Genomic DNA, 18,645 nt, shown 5'->3' on the forward strand with positions numbered 1-18,645 from the left:
ATATATATTGTTAGTGTCCCCATCTGCTTCCACTAGCAGCATAGCTGAATATGTCAACAGATATGTCTACTTCAGCTGGAGCAGTTCTTTTTGTACTCTCACCATTTGTTGTTTCAGAGCATACAGTCTTTGTGAGTACTCTAGAGGGAAAAAAAAAAATATATATATATATATAGATATATGCTTTCCCCAAGGGAATTCCACCATGCTGTCTACTGTTTCTCACCAGCCAATCTCTAATATGTGCTGAACTCATGGACACTAACACCTCCCTGAAGATCTGCTTTGTGATATGCACATACTGTCCCTTTTCCCCACTCAGTGATCCCTTTTAATCGATTTAAGTACAAAGGAATATGTATTACCCACTTAAATATACATTCAATTAGTCATCTTAATTCCTTCCCTGGGTTAGTTGCAGGTATTTCATTTATTCTGACATTCACTCAATGAGAACAATTTTCTTTATCATCTGTTTTCTATTTGTCTCCTGCATTCCTTGTCCAGTTCAATTATTTGCCTTTGCATGGTCTCTTTTGTGGAACCAAAATTTTGTTGCCTGCTTAAAAATATTCCTATAGTGCTTTGTCTGTTACTCATCTTTTTCATTAATTTATTGAAATGTTGTGGTAGGCCTCCATTTGATCTGCCACTACAGACATTTTCTTGAAGAAAATAAGCATTTTTTTCATCAGTTGTTACCATTTTAAACCATTCAAGCAGGTTGTTTGGATTTCATCCACCTTCAGCCTTTCTTTTATGGAGGAAAATGAAGATAAGAATTAGTCATTCAGTGCATTGGAGCTCACCCACAAGGCAGCCATCTTCCACTCATGCTACCACACCCACAACAATATGTTTCTTTGTTTAGCCTTTGTATTACTTTCCATTGCTGTATTGTTTTTTGTTTTCTTATACACTGTTGAATGTTTTTAATATCTTACATTGTCTGTCTGTAGCATATAGTTGCATTCCTCATATACCTCTGTTAAGTTGTACTTATAAATATTTCCTCAGTATCTACTATGACTTGTAAATATGTAAAAAGTAGATATGTCTTATTAACTAATTTCTTAACTCTCAGTCTCTGAGAGCAAGAAATCTGGCCACAGCTGAAAAGAAAAAAATCTTGCTCATGCTCGTGTGTGTGTGTGTGTGTGTGTGTGTGTGTGTGTGTGTGTGTGTGTGTGTGTGTGTGTGGTTGTGTGTTGGAGGAAAAGGCTAATTACCAGTAGGAAAAATGAAACCACAAAAGAAGCAGTGTATGGGCTTCCTAGAGTTAATAAGTCTTGGGTGACATGACATTTGAGATGGAGTCCAACAAAACTGCAATTGAGTTGAGATAGGAAGGCAGTTTAAGTATGCCAATATAATATAGCTGAGTAACTTTGTAAGATGACAACAACTACAAATTTACCAAACTTATCAAAATATCAGTTAACTCATACTTACTTGAGAAAACTGAATAACAAGCTATTATCACTCTTTGGTTGCAGCTGCTAGTTTACGTTAAAGATAATCTCTAACATCTAAAAGAGAACTCGTTTTAATAACCTGAACACAGCAAACCAATCATAGTTCACTACAGTATTCAGGAATGCCAGAGCCATAGTTAGAAATCTTATAATAATGATAATGATTACAGAGATCTCAGCAAGAGTTTCTGGTTATAAAAACAATAGCAGTTCTCAATCTAAAACTGGCTGACCAATCAACTTCTTGGATTTCAGGTAATAAGTTTACATTATGGTTTTGTCACGTCCTGTTTTGTTGATACTTAATCTGTTACAAATGTTTGAATATACCGTTTTATGTTGTTGTCTTGATACACTGGATTTTGCTTTGCTGTTGGTGTTGCAGTGGAATTTCAAGGTCATATGATTAAGAAAAAATGGAAAGGTAAATTTCTGCTTTAAAAAAAATCTCTATTTGTATGCATATCAAGGCATCAAATATGGAGGCTTGAGGTGTGAATCCAGCCCTTCCCACATCATTAGGTGCCCCTACAAAAATAATGTTTGCAGTTTTATGCCATTTGTGTTTAGTTATATTAATGTGGCACTACTGTCAAGTTTAGATATTTCATTTATTATGTTTTGTATTTTAACTTAGGGTGACATGACATTTCCTTACAGATCTGATATTAATACTTTCAGACCTACAGAAACTTCTGCTTGGCTTCCCCTTTCAGGTTTTATCCATTAGCCTCCATTAGTCATGAATCTTTGTTGGGGACCATACCCACATTTAATGAGGATCTAGCTGATAAAATAACTTGAAATTATGGGATAACAATAAAAGAGGGATCAGAAATAAAGTACTGCAAAATAAGAGAATCAGAATAGCATGTTTCAATGAAGAGAAGAGAAGTCTTCCAAGCCATTAATGAAAAGAAAGGGTGTTGATACAGGAGCAAATCCTCATACAAAGGAGAGCATGAAAGGCAGCAATCAGAAACAACTCTACGATTGTGTTAGGCAACATGTAATGTGAATAAAAGCTCTGACTCCAGACCTCAGTAAACAGCAATTGTCAGAACAGGATTCATAATCTTCACATTTTCATTTACCTGGAAAGACTATGAGAAGGTTGCTGATATTAATGTTACACATTAAGGGGTTACAATGTTTTTGTTGCATGAACCATCCTCTGTACCTAACTCAACCACGGACATCAAACTGCACTGCACCTAAATAAATCTACAGTGTATCTGAACTGCAATGTATAATATGATTCACACTGCTGTGCATCTAAATCTGATTTTGGTGTATTGAAATCAGACTGCACTATATTTAAAGCAAAGTATGGTGTACGTTAAACCAAGCCAAGGTGTTATCTAAATCAAAATGCAGAATCTCTGATTCAAACTATGTTGTATCTAGTTCACACCATTGTGTATCTTATATCGAACCACTGTGTATCTAAATCAAACTGTGGTACGTCTAAATCAAACTGCATGCATTTAAATCAAACTACAGTGGATCTCCAGAAGTCACAACACTCTGATTAAACAAAGCAGATTTTAACTCAAAGACTGAATTAAACTGAAATATACCAAAACTTAAGGCTCAGAAACACAGATCTTGAGTTTCAGGTGCCTGTATGGCTTATCAATAATGGTCTATTTTTTATTTACATATATTTGTTAAACAGATTAGTAAACTGGTCTATAGAACTCTTCCATTTATTGTCCAAGTCAAGAGACAGTCATAAATAAGTGCAGGATAACAGATTTTGAAGGATAAGCATTATAACAAATGATAATAGCAAACTATACAATACACATGCAAATGGACATCACTGAACAAGTTACAGTTAGAACAGTCTGATGCAAATGAATGTCACTGAACAAGTTACAATTAGGAGAGTCTAAGGGAAAAAAGTTAGGTCAAAATATATACAAAATGATTAAAAAGCATACAGCAGTGGATTTGTACTGATGCCTTATTCAGTAAACAACTGCTGCCATGGAATAGTATTCTACAGTAAATAATTGGTGCCAGGGATGATCTTCCAATATGGAAGTCTAAAGCACTTAACAATACAGTTGATAACTGCATTACTATATAAAGAAATGTCAGCCTAGACTGAGAAGAAGAAGAAGAAGGTGTATTTGTAGGTTTCTGTTTGATGATCCTTGAGGAGATTTCTAAATAAGAGCATTCTTATGTGCTTACAATAGTTTGAGGATTAATGTTCCAACTAGTAGGGTGAATCTGGAGAAAGATTGCTCCCCAATAATTAAGTGAAGGTAGGACTTGCAGTGAACTTTCTTGGTTCCATAGAGAGTAAGCAATGCCTCTGTCTTATAGTTTACTCCTAGGGAGTCAGTAGTTGATTTTCAGTAATTTGCATGTTAACAAGTTTAATGAGAGGGTGGATCTTGCTGTTATTAGTAGCCAATTACCATTTGATGCAGTTTGTCAGCCATATTCTTTTCAAGTAGACATGAAAACAAATCAGCTTTTATTTGCTGATCATTTAATAAGGTTATGTTATGTAAAACGTTTAAAAAGATGATTAGTAGTGCATGTCCTACTTTGGCTGACTGCTATCACATTTATAGCTTCTCTTCATAAAACATAACATAGCTAGAAAATTAATATCACTTTAACACTTTGCCCATTATTGTTTATGCATGGAAAAGTAAGAAAAGGTGTGGTTCAAATCACACACAAAGATGTTTGTTTTGCAAGTAAAGAGACTTGAGTGAACTCGACTTTTTAATCACCTCATTTTTGTAACTAGATAGACATTCTGGTGTTCCAAAGAGCATTACATCTCTTTTAAGAGTTAAAAATTGGCTGTATGCATGTAGCCAGTTGCAGAGAGTACTGAAGTCCTGTTCCAAAGTCATTTATACTTGTTTATGTGTTTTATCTCAATTCAAAATAAGGACTGTAGCAGCATAAATGGTTTTGCTAAGGCTTGGGAGAAAAAATACTAAATCATTGCTGAACAGAAAAGAAAAAATGGCTCATTTCTAAAACTTGTGAATATCCTCTCATAAAGGAACTAATATCTGATCAAGTCTGTCTTCCCTAAAATTACATGGAAAAGTTATATTTGGAGATAAACCATAGCAGGAGAACTTGGCTGATTTTTTTCAAGTCTCTTTTTACAAAATCTGCAAACCGAGCAGTTTATTGCTGCTTGCACTGAAAAAAGGTTGAATTATATTGATTTGTACATATGTCTTATCAGAGTTAATTCTGTGTGTTGTTTAATAATTTTGAGAGAGCAAACAGTAATGAATGATGAGTGGTCACTCAGGTCAAGGAGTAAAACTACTAAAGAAAACTATTCTGATAGAGAAGGACATCCAATAAAACCTATTCTGGTTGTCAGTTTTGGTCTAGTAATCTCTTGGACAAGCTGATATAAGTTACTGAGTGACATAGCTCTATTTGCTTGTTTTTTGGTGACTTAAAAGTTTCATATTCTTGTAACTATTATTATTTCTTTGTTTACAAAGTGTGATAAGATTTGCTATATGGTAACTTGTTCTAGGATTACTTTTAATGGTTGCAGATTGTGTGGAATGGCCTTGAGTGTTAGGTACCATTACCCCTCATCAGCTGAACTGGTATCCAACAGGAAGCTGAATCTGAGATGGTATTGCTCCTTTATAGAAGTCTGAGTTGCAAATTTTAATTTCTATCAATAAGCAAGTAGCAATACTGTGTAACCTTGGCAATGGAGAAAGAGTAGTAAATGTGATCATTAACTCATTCAGTAACTTCTATACATTGTAAAGCCTAGCATTTGGAGGTATACCATTTATTATTGTTACTGCCAACATTACAGAGGTAGTTTACAGGAATTTCTTAAGAAATGGAGGAGAAGAAGGAGGTGCAGTTTTGCATGCAGGACTTGAGTTTAATTTAAAGTCCTGTAATAATCCGATTTCAATACAGCAATGACTAAAATGCATTTTACTTTCTTAGGAACTATACTTAGCAGGGCTTTTTTATTTAGAGGTTCTATAATGTTACTGAGATCTTAATATACATGGTGAGGTGGATTACCAGCTAGCTAAGAAATATAAGCTATATTTTTAAGGTGTCAGGCACCTGCAGTGAATAGTATGGAGATAACTAGGTGTGTGTGCCCCAGGGCTGAGTACCAAGGTTCCTCCTTTATGGCATGTTACTCTCCAATCTCTAGACCAAGAATCAGCACCTTAGGTTAACTACTGCAAACTGGGTATTACTTTCAGCTCTCCCTCTGATACCCATTTGTTACAGCAGGAACTAATTCTTTTAGTACACATGGTATAGATAAAAAGGACTAAAATTAAATGTGAAAACAAATAGCATTCTCTCTCTCTCCTTCACTGTATAGCATAGGCAATATCCTCCTTCCAAAATTAAAATATGATCAGGAATCTTGGAACTTGGGTCAGTATTTCCCTCTCTTATAACAACCATGTAGCAGCAGTAGTTACAAAATTTTGTTTTGTGCATTTGATATCTAAGGGCAGTTACATAATGAATGGCTGACAAACAAAATATGTACCACGACATGTCATTCTATTTTAAAAAACACAAATTGACACTCAGCACATTGAAAAAGGAAACAAATTTCCTTTTCTGATGACTAATCATAATCCAACCACATTCAGCTCAAATTTGTTTCAATAGTGGTAGTCTTATGGGAAGGACTTTTTAAAGTTAAGAAGCACATTAGGGTTAGGGTCAAGGCCAGGGTTATAGTTATGGTTAGCATGCATTACTAAAGTGGGTAGCTATGTAAACCATCAGCCATGAGCTTTTGCATTTGAAGAATACACTACATAGGATCATACCAGGCAAGCAATTATGGGGACCATAATATGCCTAGCCATATATACCTTTAAGTAGACCCTTTGCAAGCTTTGAGATCAACCAGGGGTGTGCAGAATAACCATGGTGTAAACGTGTATCTACTCATCCTGTCATGAAGACTAGCTTTAAAGGTAGACAAAACAGCACTTTCTTTGACCTATAGTGGTAACTTATTCCATAGGCTAGGAATACGTTGAGTTAGGAACCTACATTTCTAGTATGTCTTGTTTATTTGTAAATTTGGGTCCTTAGTGCAGGCATTTATAGAGCTATTGGCTTTGCAAAGAAATATTAGGTCAATTAGGACTGTCTTGCATGGCTCAAAAAAAAAACAAGACATAGATAATCTAACAGCAACAAGTAGGTTATTGAGTATAAGGAGAGGCCAGCTAATCTATCAGGGTAGCTGAAAGATTTAAGATCTTTAATTTTCTTGTTTAGAAATCTTTTGGGCCTTTCCAACTGAACAATGTGCTTGGAGATGTACATACCAAAGAGAGCACTGTATTGAATGACGGGTCTAATAAGGGAAGGGTATAGTGGTAGGATAACATTTCTGGATCTTGAAGATAGTCCCTTGGCAATCAACTGGGCCAGAACTATGGTGGAAGCATAATGGTTGAATGAGAGAAAGAGTTATCTACATAAGTACCTAGGTCTATTATGACCATATTTGTCTGAGGAGGAGTGCCATTCATAACATATGAGGTGGGAGCAATTTTTCTGCCAAATGCTAATGTGCTGCACTTTTTTCACTTAGTCAGAGACAGTTTTGATGCACTGGATGTGTGCATATTCTAGCCCTGGTTAGAACTGGTTTCCATAAGTGGATGAACAGATAACTGGTTCCAGTTTACAGTGATCAGCAAACTTGGTCAACCACATTTCTGGGATATTGGCTTGGACATCTGCACAATAAATACCAAACAGGAGAAGGCCTAGAACCGATCCCTGTGACATTCCATTAGTTACAGTTTTACATTCAGACAGGGAACTAGCAACTTTCACCACTCTGGATCTGTTTTCAGTCCAGTGGACAATATAGGGATTTACATTAAACTTGACTAATTTGTATCAAATGCTTTAGCCAGGTCAAGATAAACACCGTGTACAGAATGACTACTGTCCACAGCACTTGTAACCTTTTGAAGGAAGATTGCTACCTTCAGAAGACAGGATCTTCTCCTCACAAAACCAAACTGAATGGGTCTAGTTACCTATGTCTGCATAAATGATTTTCACGGCTTTGCATATAAGGCTAGTGAGGCTGATGGGCCTATAATTAACTGGCTCTGTAGATGGGCCCCCCCCCTTATGCAGGGGAGTCACAGTGCCTGTTCTCTGTGCATCAGGAACAAATCCTATAGATAGGCTGAGGTCAGAAGTTTAATAGTAAAAAGTTTAAGTAGGGGCTCAAACAGTACATACTTGGCACTAATGAGAATGTAGCCTGGTATGTTGTATGGTTCCATGAAAGTATTACTTTTAGCCTTTGACAGGGATTCTAAGACTTGTTCCAAAGTGATTTCAGAAGAAACTAAATTTTCAGGTAGTATGGGGGCAACAATGGGGGTGGGGAATAAAGTTGGCATTAAATTTGTCTTCTAATATATTACCTATATCCTTGAGGTCAGAATGGGTGATATTACTATGGATGCGCTCAGTACATTTCTGGACATTATTCCTTAATTTTCTGCCATAACTGAAGAAAGATTTGTAGTTTTCTTTGGAATTTATAGAAGCCTTAACTTCATATGTCGCTTTACATTTGCTAACAGTGTCTTTAAGCTCCTTACTAACATGTTTCAGCGTAGTCTTCAGAACAGATACGGAGATTTACTGCAACTTTTCATTATTTTCCTTCTTTTTTATACAGTTTATTAATACGGGAGTTCTGAAGTTTCCAGTACATTTGGGGCAGATGGGTAATGACTTTTCTATGCAACTTTTCAAGTGCTACTAGAGGGCAGAGGTGAATGCTGCAGCCCTGTCAGCTGGGTCCATTTGCAAGGGGTTACTAGATTTCTCATAGGTCTTCTCCAAGCTGAAGTAGGTTTGCCTTTAAGAAGTCCTTAAATGTGGTCTTATTTCATGGTTGGGTGGTACCACTAGGCCTGACAGTGAAGATCACTGATTTATAGTCAGATTTAACAGGGATGAGGAGATGTTAGCTGGGATGTGGAGGTGCAGGAGGGGATAGGTTGTAAGGACAAGGTCAAGGATATTAGACCCTCAAGTGAGTACTTTTATAATTTGCTGTAGTGCACAGATATTAATTAAGTCTACAAAACTCTGACCATAGCCATTTTTAGAGTATAAGTGTGCCAATCAATGCTTGAATAATAGAAGCCCCCTAATAAAAATGTATTTGATTTGATATTTAATGCCTCGATGGTGTTGAAGTAATTTCTATGATCTTTGGGTGGCATTGATGGGGATGTGTAGCTAGCAATGAAGTAATAGCTGGATTTGTTTAGGGTGACTTGGATCTCCAGGAGCTCCAAGTTAGGGTCGTGCATAATTTAATGTGAAGTAATGGTGTTTCTAACAAATGTAGGTGCTCCCCAGCATTTATCTAAGAGGCTAAAAGCATAATAGGCACTAAACCCTGGTAAACAGACAGCAAGAGAGAGAGGTTGACTGTTGTCATTGCACTGAAATAATGAAACAAGTTAGCTAAAATAGGATGAATAGTAAAGAGAAACACTATAAATAGAGTTAAATCATCCTAGTCCTGTTGATAACTGTTGATTACTATCATAGTATAAGAATACAAAATCAGTGACTGGAAAGCAGGCTATATTCTTTTTCTTCAGGTGTGCATTCAAAGATCATTTACTGCTTTCAGCTCTGTTTAAAGTCCATCAAGCCTGAAGTCCTAATGAAGAGTAGAATACACTAGTCATAGCTCAGGATTTCATGCAGTTTAGAAGCTTCAGATCGAAAAAGAGTGTGTTTTCTCTTTCTAAAACAAATCTTCATATATCATTACAAGTAAGGTAGTGCATCTTTTGACTAGAACCATGTGTAAGTATGTGTGTGTGTGTGTGTGTGTGTGTGTGTGTGTGTGTGTGTGTGTGTGTGTGTGTGTGTGTGTGTGTGTGTGTGTGTGTGTGTGTGTGTGTGTGTGTGTGTGTGTGTGTGTGTGTCTCTGTGTGTGTGCGTGTATGAGTATGTATGTTTGTGCATGAGTGTGTGTGCTTATATGGTGCACGTATGCATGTGTGCACAAGCGCGCGCGCGCGTGTGTGTGTGTGTGTGTGTATGTGTATGTATATTTGCAGGGATTTGTGTGTGTGTGTGTGTGTGTGTGTGTGTGTGTGTGTGTGTGTGTGTGTGTGTGTGTGAGTGTGTGCACGCGCGCATGTGTGTGCGTGGTATATGTGTGTGTGTGTGTGTGTGTGTGTGTGTGTGTGTGTGTGTGTGTGTGTGTGTCTGCAAATCAGTGCCATTTTGATGTACACAGCTTTATCATTACTGAAAGATCTGCACATTTCATGCATCTTTTCCGAGTTTTACATCTTTGCTGCCTCTTTACTGAAGAGTTGTCCATTTCCAAAAGTTTTAAAATCACATACTAACATGTCAGCTTATGTTTTTAAGTTATATGGACAATATAATAATCAAGGTATTTATAAGAGACGAATCCAAGAGATAGCCAATAGTCCTAGCACTGCAGGTGTAGATGTCAGATTCTGGAAAGAGGTGAAGGCTTAGTCATGTAGTCACTGAGGATAACACTACACTTGTGGTGCTCTCACATCACCAAGCAGCCAAACGATGTGAGGTATACACCTGTAGGTTGTTCTGTCATCAAGCAATAGCTCTTATCTAATGGAGGGAGGAGAAATCTAGAAACTATAAAGCCATGAACTAAAATGCTACGCAAGTTAAAGGTGCTGTTAATGATGGTACTGTCATATGAGCTCCTGTCAGACCTGACCTTTGTTAAAATAGTGTGTTTGGAGCATTAACCCATGAAACAATCACCAGCTGGATAAAGACTTTCAGCTTTTCCCAGTTAGGGGTTGCCACAGCGGAACTCCTGTCCGCTCATGATTGGCAGTGGATTTTTACTGTGCTGTGTTGACAGCCCGATGCCCAACCTTCAAGGAAGGAATGCCCATTCATGCTCGCACCTACCTACATGTCTTTAATGTCACTTGACTGTGGGGAGGACATGCAGACTCCACACAGAAGGTGCTCCAGCAGAGAATCGAACGGGAGAACCACTTGCTGTGAGGCGACAATGCTAACCGCTGCACCACCGCGGCGTAATTGCTAATAATACTAAAGAATGGTAAAAACAGCAACTTTTTTGACATGCTGTCTACAGAGATTTTGGAAAAAGTTACTATTTCTGATGAAACAATGTATGGCTCCATCTATACTAAATGTCTAGATGATGTTATTTCTGATGAGAAGTGAAAGCAGAAGGCTAAACCAGTGAAGCTTAAACAAGATCAAAACAAGGCAAACATTACATTAATCTCTGAGCAAGGCACCATCAGCTTTCTGCTAGCTTTCCCTTACCATCCATGGCCTCTAGGTTTGGCTTGCTCTCCCTGCTTCAGACTGGAGACAATACTAGAGGAATGAAAGATTTCACTTAAGCCTGCTTATAATCACCCTTCTGCAAAAGATTCCTTATCTAAAGCATTCCAAGGCTTTTAGGTTCATAGGTGTTTACTAGGCTAATGACCACAAGGGCCTTTTTAAACCTAGCCATGCATCCCAAATCTCTGACAAGTTCTGATATCCTTGATAAATGTAAGTAGGGGCTTGGGAAATTAAACATTTACAAGCTAGGGTCAGAGAGATGAACCTTTTACAGGTTGACTGTGTCTATTAGAGACATAGGTGCCAAACCAGGGATGAATTTCCAGTTTCCCATCCAATTGCCCAAGTTGCACTTGAACTGGGTTACGGAGGAACTCTGCTTCACATGGATGGAAAGCCTGCTCCATAGATGGGGTAGTCTCTGGGATACATACCTATCTCTCCAGCAGGTCCTATTTATATCACAGGCAAGGTTCAAGTCTTTAGAATGGGTCATTTTGGTGCTGTTTGTTTTGTGGATATGCAGGAGGTCCATCGGAGTAGGGTCTGAGAATAACCTGCATGTCAGGCATAGATCTCTCCTTAAAAGCCTGTAGGAGACAAAATACAGGGATAGGGCCTTGGAGAGGTCTGCATAAGGCATATTACTTATGCCCTATATTCTTTTAGTGAGAAACCTCTGTGGACATCCTAATTCTTGTATATGCCTAGTTAGGTACATACCAAAGGGGGGAATGCCAAATACAGTGGAACAATGACTTCCTTGGACTTAGATGCCATACCTTTGTTTATAGGTTGTTTAACATAGAATGATTTCCTCACTACTCTAGACATGTGATGATCAAAGGCTAGATTACTATCTATGTGTGCTCCTACGTCCCTGACTACTGAGTCAACTCTAAGGTGTGTAGCCGTAGCCTAGATGGCCATCTCGTAGTAGCAACTTTTTAGAGCTCCACACTACAATACTAGATTATAGGAAAATAATCATTTTTTTAACAAAAATAGAAAAACCTTATTAAGGAACTTATAATCTCAAAAAATACGAACTGTGAAAAAAATTCATTGAGATTTTCATGTCAAACAACCTGGAGATTACTTCAACTGTGTGGAAATGAATAACTCAAAGAATTCCCATTCTGAAACTACACTGAAAAAGGAAATTCAACTAATATCAGTCACTCTATATAAACTTTCTCTGAAAATGGACCGATTCACAGATAATGTAGAAAACCTCAAGGAAAACTGCCAAAAACAAACTGATGTTCTTAAGGAAATTCTGCAACAACAACAAACTAAAATATTGGATATTGAAACTTCACTAAATGACACAGATGGGGGACTCAAAGAAGAAGAGAATCGGTGTGAATTCCTCCTACAGCAGAACAACTGGTTAATCAACAAAACAGAAGATTTGGAGAACAGGGAAAGGAGAACAAATATAAGAATATTTGGTCTTCCAGAAAAAACTGAAGGGGAGTTCATCATTTTAGTTTTAAATTCTTGGCTACCTGAAATATTAGACTTAAAAAAAGGTTTATCCAATCGAATAGAGAGAGCTCATACATAGAGCCATAGGAAAACCAATACCTTCCTCACCTAATGCTCCTCCAAGATCTACTGATCTTTGGATAAAGAGCTTATACTTAAATCAGCATGGAGGAAAAACCCCTTAACATACAAACAAAACCAAATAAGATTTGGCAATGTCTATTCTTTAAGAATATTAGAACTTAGAAAAAAGATTTGGCCACTTTTGAAACTCCTTAAGCAAAATAAAATTAAAGCACAACTTGTCTATGGCAAAAATCAAAATTTTCTACTCAAATGACATGAGAACTTTCAACTTTGAAGAAGCAACTTCAGTAATCAAAAACAATAATATAATCACAATTCCAGAAGAAATGGACTGGTCTACATCTTCTACTTTAAACAGGTCTTCTGAAAAAAATACCTGAACTGACGTAAGGAAGAAGAAACTAAAAACTGAACTAAAAAATATAAAAAACACCAAATCTCTCAAAGTTTCAACTAAGGTGTGAGTTTTCATACCTAAACAGACAAAAAGTATGTATATTTAATTATTTTTTTTCTTTGTCATTAAGAATTCATAAACTTCCTTTCATAAGTTCCTTTGTACATGATATATGCTGCAAATGTCTATCCATTAACTTTATAAGAAGTATTACTATTATAATTTAAAAAAAAAAACATATAATTTTATTTATGTGGTAGGAACCATTAGTCTTTAAATTTATTTACAGTGTTCACTTCCTTGCAAGTTCACATGACAGTGCATTGGTTTACATTCTCGGGTCTATATCACGATGAACACGTAGGTGTTTGAACATTGTAATATCGAACCTGGAAGTTTGAAATGAGAAAATAGTGAATCCGTGGAACCCAATTTTTTTTTCCCAGGGAAAAAAAATTGGTGGGCCGTTTTCGCAGCTTTGCTATTTCCTCCACTGTGGTGCAATCTCGGAGTTGGTATATTTAAGTAGGGGGGGTGGGGGGCACAGCCCCCCACATTTGGAACAGTTTGAAGTATACGTGTGTTTTTTTGGTTTTGTACCGGAACAGTAATTTTTTTCCCTGGGAATAAAATCGCTGTTCTGTGCGTTCGAAATTCTTGCATTTAGAACTTCCAGGTTCAATATCATGTCATTCGAACACATGAGCATTCGATGACATGTATAGACCCTGTATTCTCTTATATTCAATGGTGTAGAGTATTGATTGTGAAAAGGGCATTTTATTTTTTTTAAGTATCTTCCCTATATATGTGGTTTTGCTTCAGATTAACTTTTCATTTATATCTTTTACGGCTTCTTTGTGTTAAATAAAATAAAAAAATCCATTTAGTTATCGTTATAACGTTCTAACAGACCATTTATTGTCTCTCTATTTTGAATGCTGTCTTACTTCTCAGATAAAAAACTCAGTCCTACATGGAAGTAAACACCACTGAAACACTGTCTTGCAAAGATGCTGACACATCCTGTGAGATACAACAGCTCGTATTGTAAACTACTCTAGTTAAATTAAATAAAAAACAGATGTGTCACCTTCCTTGTAATACTGCCAGATAACATTTAACACAGTCTTGAAATTACAGAAACCAAAAGCTACTTCACATGTTGCAGTGTTTCTTTTTATTATTAAACAGCATATGACGTAACAGAGGAGTTAATGAATAAAGTTTATTTCACTTGTGAAATTATTAGTATGAAAGATATACTCACAACTACAGTGTGAACAATAACACGCATACGAAAATGTGTAGCATTCATCGTGAGTTATAGTAAGCTTGGATATATGAATGTGGCCTTAAAGACACTTTTCTGTACACATTTTTTTAGCAACAACATTATTATTTTGTCAATTTTTTTAAGCTACATTTCTTCCATTCACTTCTGTTTACCGATCACTGCTGAACTGTTGCCAGAGTGACGAGAATCAGTGACTGCTGTCCCGTTGGCAGAAACGTATCCTGATACTTACTTTTGTAAGATCTAAAATCATGGGGAGTTAACAGACACAAAGGTTCCTGTTGGGAGATCAAAGGTATTGTAAACAGACACTATGGATGTGTGTACACCCTTTCATGTATCTCCTTATTTGCTGTCCTTCCATTTTCTTCACTAAAGAAAAAAAAGGAGATGAGATTTTTAAAGGGACATACGGCAGACTGTCTATCATCAACAACAAAGCCAGTTCCACAAACAGGCAAACCATTTCACTTTTAGTTGAATAAACTTTTGTAAGTGCTGTCTCAATATCATACTTTTAAGATAAGTCTCATATAGATGTTCCAAAAAAACATAACTAGGCAGATCTCATAGCATGTCAAGTAAAGTGTAATACACTTCCACAACAATTGTGAGATCTCTGTTTAATAACTTGTACTGTTCTAATTTAACATAATATGCATATTAGTCACAATAGAATATTGCAGCTGTAACACAAATAAAGATAGTTACCCTTTATCTGTGTTAGTTTAAACTCAATAAGGAGATAGCACCCATGAAGGAAACTATAGGTTTTTATGAACAAACACAGTGGGTGTATGTACACTCATTCATGCATTTCCTTATTGTTCATAGGTTTGTAAGTTCATAGGTAGGTACTAGGCTATTGGCCCTAGGGCCTATATAAGCCTAGCCACCAAAGAAAATTATTTTCCTGTGCCCCTGTCAAGCAGAGCCACAGAAGTGATCCCCGGGGTGAATTTCATATCTCTCATCCAATCATCAAGATTTTTCTTGAAGAGTGCTAATGAGGAGCTTTGTTTGATATAGATAGGTAGTTTGTTCCAGAGTATGGGAAGTCTCTGGGACAGGAATCTATCCCTCCAGCATGTTCTGTTTATTGTGGTGACAATGTTTAGGTCCATAGAGAGTGTAGCTCAGAGGGAATGGGATTTCTTTAAGTGGAGCATGTCCAACAGCTCTGGGTTTGACATAGCTTTGTATGTTAGGCAGAGATCGCCTCTGAGTAGGTGATATGCGACAGAGTAAAGCTGGAGTTTTTTCAGACGGTCTGCGTAAGACATCTGTTTGAGGCTAGTAATCCTCTTTGTGAGGTATTTCTTATAGGTTCATAGGTTCATAGGTTCATACTAGGCTATCTGCCCGAGGGCATTTACAAGCCTAGCCCATAGTTTTGTGGCTTACGCCACCCCTTTAGTATGGGGAACTATACCCATTATTTTGCTGTGCCTCTGTTGAGCAGTGACACTGAGGTAATCCCTGGGGTATATCTGCGATCTCCCATCCATTGGTCAAGATTTCTCTTGAACAAGGCCAGCGAGGTGCTCTGCCTCACATATACCGGGATTTTATTCCACAGCATAGGGAGTCTTTGGGTGATGAATCTATCCCTCCAGCACGTCCTATTAATAGCCGTGTCGAGGTTTAAGTCTCCCGCCTTGTGGCTCTGACGGATCTAGATTTTTGAGGTGAAGCATATTCATCAAATCTGGGTTTGACATGGCCTTGTATGTTAGGCAAAGGTCACCTCTGAGCAAGCGGTAAGTGACTGAATAGAGCTGGAGTTCTTTCAGTCGGGCAGCATAGGACAGATGTTTGAGACCCTTTATCCTTTTGGTGAGGAACTTTGTGGCCTCTCCAGCTGCTGCAAGTGTCGGGTCAGATACATTCGAATGGGGCATTGTACTCAATCATTGGTCTGATGAGTGATGAGTATAGGGAGACTATGACCTCCCTTGATCTAGATGAGAATCCCTTCATGATAAGGTGGGCAATGTAGAAGGTCTTCCTAACTACTTTAGCTACATGGGTGTCGAATGACAGACTACTATCAACCTGGGTCCCCAGGTCCCTGATAACTTCTTCTGTACTCAGTGGATTGCCACCTATTTGGTAGCTAGGGGTAACCTTGTTTTTCCCGAAGGGTATGACTATGCATTTTTTGGCATTTAACTTTAGGCCATAGCTCTGGCACCAGTTATCCGTTTCTGTGAGACCCTTCTGAAGGATATCTGTGTCAGATGTGTTTTCTACTTTGGCGCCCAGTTTGCAGTCATCTGCAAACTTTGTCAGCCATAACCCTCCTGTGTTTGCTTGTACTCGGAAAAGTAGATGCCAAACAAGAGTGGGCCCAGGACTGAGCCCTGTGGTACACCACTTGTGACAGGCTTTGAGTCTGACATGGCGCCAGCAACTCTGACCCTGTGGGTTCTGTCACTCAGCCAGTTTGCAACCCATCTTGTGATGTATGGGTTAACATTTAAGCTGATGAGTTTTTCAATGATACCCGAGTGGGGTATTGTATCAAAGGCCTTCGCCAGATCGAGGTAGGCTGTATGGACTGCCTTTCCCTCATCAATGGCTTTGGTGACTGTTTCAAAAGTCAACCAAGTTTAGAAGGCATGATCTGCCTTTGACAAAGCCAAACTGGGATGGATCCAAAGTCTGCAAATTCCTATGTCTTTATTTATGAGGTCCATTATGATCCTCTCCATGGCTTTGCAGATAAGGCTTGTCAAGCTAATGGGCGGTAATTTCCAGGGTCGGTGGAGGCACCGCCTTTGTGAAGTGGGACCACAGTTGCAGTGCGCCACTCCTGGGTGCGTATCCAGAGGAAAGACTATGATTAAACAGCTGTCCTAGCTGTGGGTTTAATTCCTCGTTGAGTTCGTGGAGCACACAGCCGGGGACACCATCAGGTCCCATGGATGCTGTGCTTCTTGCTTTGGAGACAGCAGTTCTCACTTGAGCGTTGCAAATGTTTGGGGGGCTGCAATCCCTTGGTATAGATATCTCTCCTTTGGGGAGGGGAGAAGTTTGCACTGAACCTGTCAGCCAGTATGTTGGCAATGTCTGTAGGATCAGTAATCTTCACATCATTTTGAACTAGTTCTGAGCATATCTGGGAGTTTCCTCCCAGGTTTCTAACATAGCTAAAGAAGGCCTTATGATTGTCTTTTGAGTCTTTAGCTATTTTTCTCTCAAAATTTCCTTTGGATGATTTTATGAGAGCTCTTAGTTTTTACTTATAGTGATCAAGGGTGTCTTACCTTTTAAGGATTTTGCTCTATCTTGTAGTAGCTTCCTCCTTTTGTTGTAGAGTTTGTTTATGGCTGGGGTCCACCAGAGTGGACGCTTGCCTTTGGTACAAAGAGTCTTTGTTTTGCTTGGGATTGCCTTATCCATGCAGTCCTGCAGGTGCTGGTAGAAGGCATTTGTAAGTGATTCAGCGGCTTGAGTACTGTTTTCCGTCGGCTCGGGGCCTTAAAGGAGACCACACTAGTCTTTAGAAGTGTGAAGTCGGCTTTGAAGTTCTTTACTGTGGTCTTTTTATTTCAGGTGGGGTGGGATGAGGACCTCCAGCGAGATTAGTTTGTGATCTGATCTCACCAGTGAGGGGTATACTTCGGTGTTGAACATTGTGCTCCCATGTTCGTGATGATGAGATCAAGTATGTTTTCTCCTCTTGTGGGGATGGTGACTAGTTGTTCCATGGCATTTGAGTTTATGAATTCCAGGAACTTTTGGGCTAGGGTGTTTGGGCTTGAGTAGTGTTCCCAGTCTATATTAGGGTAATTGAAGTCACCTAGTATGATGGTGTTTGGTGATACATTTATCCCTCTAGTGTTTTCAGGAAGGCCATGTGAGGTTCCTGAGTTTGTGAGGGTGGCCTGTAACATGCTACAATTTGCAGAGCAGTCTTGCCTATGGTTAATTGCACCTGGATGGTCTCCGATGCATCGTGCGTTGCCACCAGTCTTGAGGTGTGGGTGTCTTTGATGAATATGGATACCCCTCCTTTCTTGGTATTGTCCGGATTTTGGGGCCGGAACGCATGATAAGAGGTAAAACCTGATAGTGCTGGGGTGCTCTCAGGAGCCTTGAACCAGGTTTCTGTCACTGCACAGACATCGATGTTCTCCATACTGAGAAGGGCCTCGAAAGTGCATTTTGAGATTTAGACTTCTGGCATTGAGCAGCATTACCCTTAGTTTTTTCCTTTTTGTGTTCTAGGGTGGTAGGTTTAGAATTTGAGCCTTGCCTAAAAAGGCACTATGGGGTGGCAAGAGCCTTTGCCAATATCCGAATCCCAGGGTGACAGGTGCAAGCCGTTCCTTTAGAAACTGCGTGGCTTGTCCAGGATGTCATCCCAGGCAGACAGACATTGGATCCCCTTTGAATGACACCAGAGTTTAAGCCAATTGTTAAAGCTGATCATCTTATCTCTGTATTGTGGCATCATTCTTGGTGAATGTAGGATACTGCTC

At 38.5% G+C, this 18,645-nt stretch overlaps 1 protein-coding gene across 2 annotated transcripts in view; it reads right to left on the minus strand.

Annotated features, from left to right (window-relative positions):
- VSIG2 (V-set and immunoglobulin domain containing 2) overlaps positions 1-18,645 on the minus strand; it is an 879,569-nt gene that overhangs the window by 492,616 nt on the left and 368,308 nt on the right. The window contains exon 1 of one of the 2 annotated variants that reach the window (XM_044081181.1): positions 14,391-14,529. The exons of the other annotated variant lie outside the window; for it this stretch is intronic. The gene's annotated coding sequence lies outside the window, so the exon portion shown is untranslated. Of the gene's footprint in view, positions 1-14,390; positions 14,530-18,645 lie in introns of those variants that run through there. 2 annotated transcript variants of the gene reach the window in all.

This window comes from Protopterus annectens, chromosome 8.part0, assembly GCF_019279795.1.
Source record: "Protopterus annectens isolate FY-2018-M chromosome 8.part0, PAN1.0, whole genome shotgun sequence".
Lineage (NCBI taxonomy): Eukaryota > Metazoa > Chordata > Ceratodontiformes > Protopteridae > Protopterus > Protopterus annectens.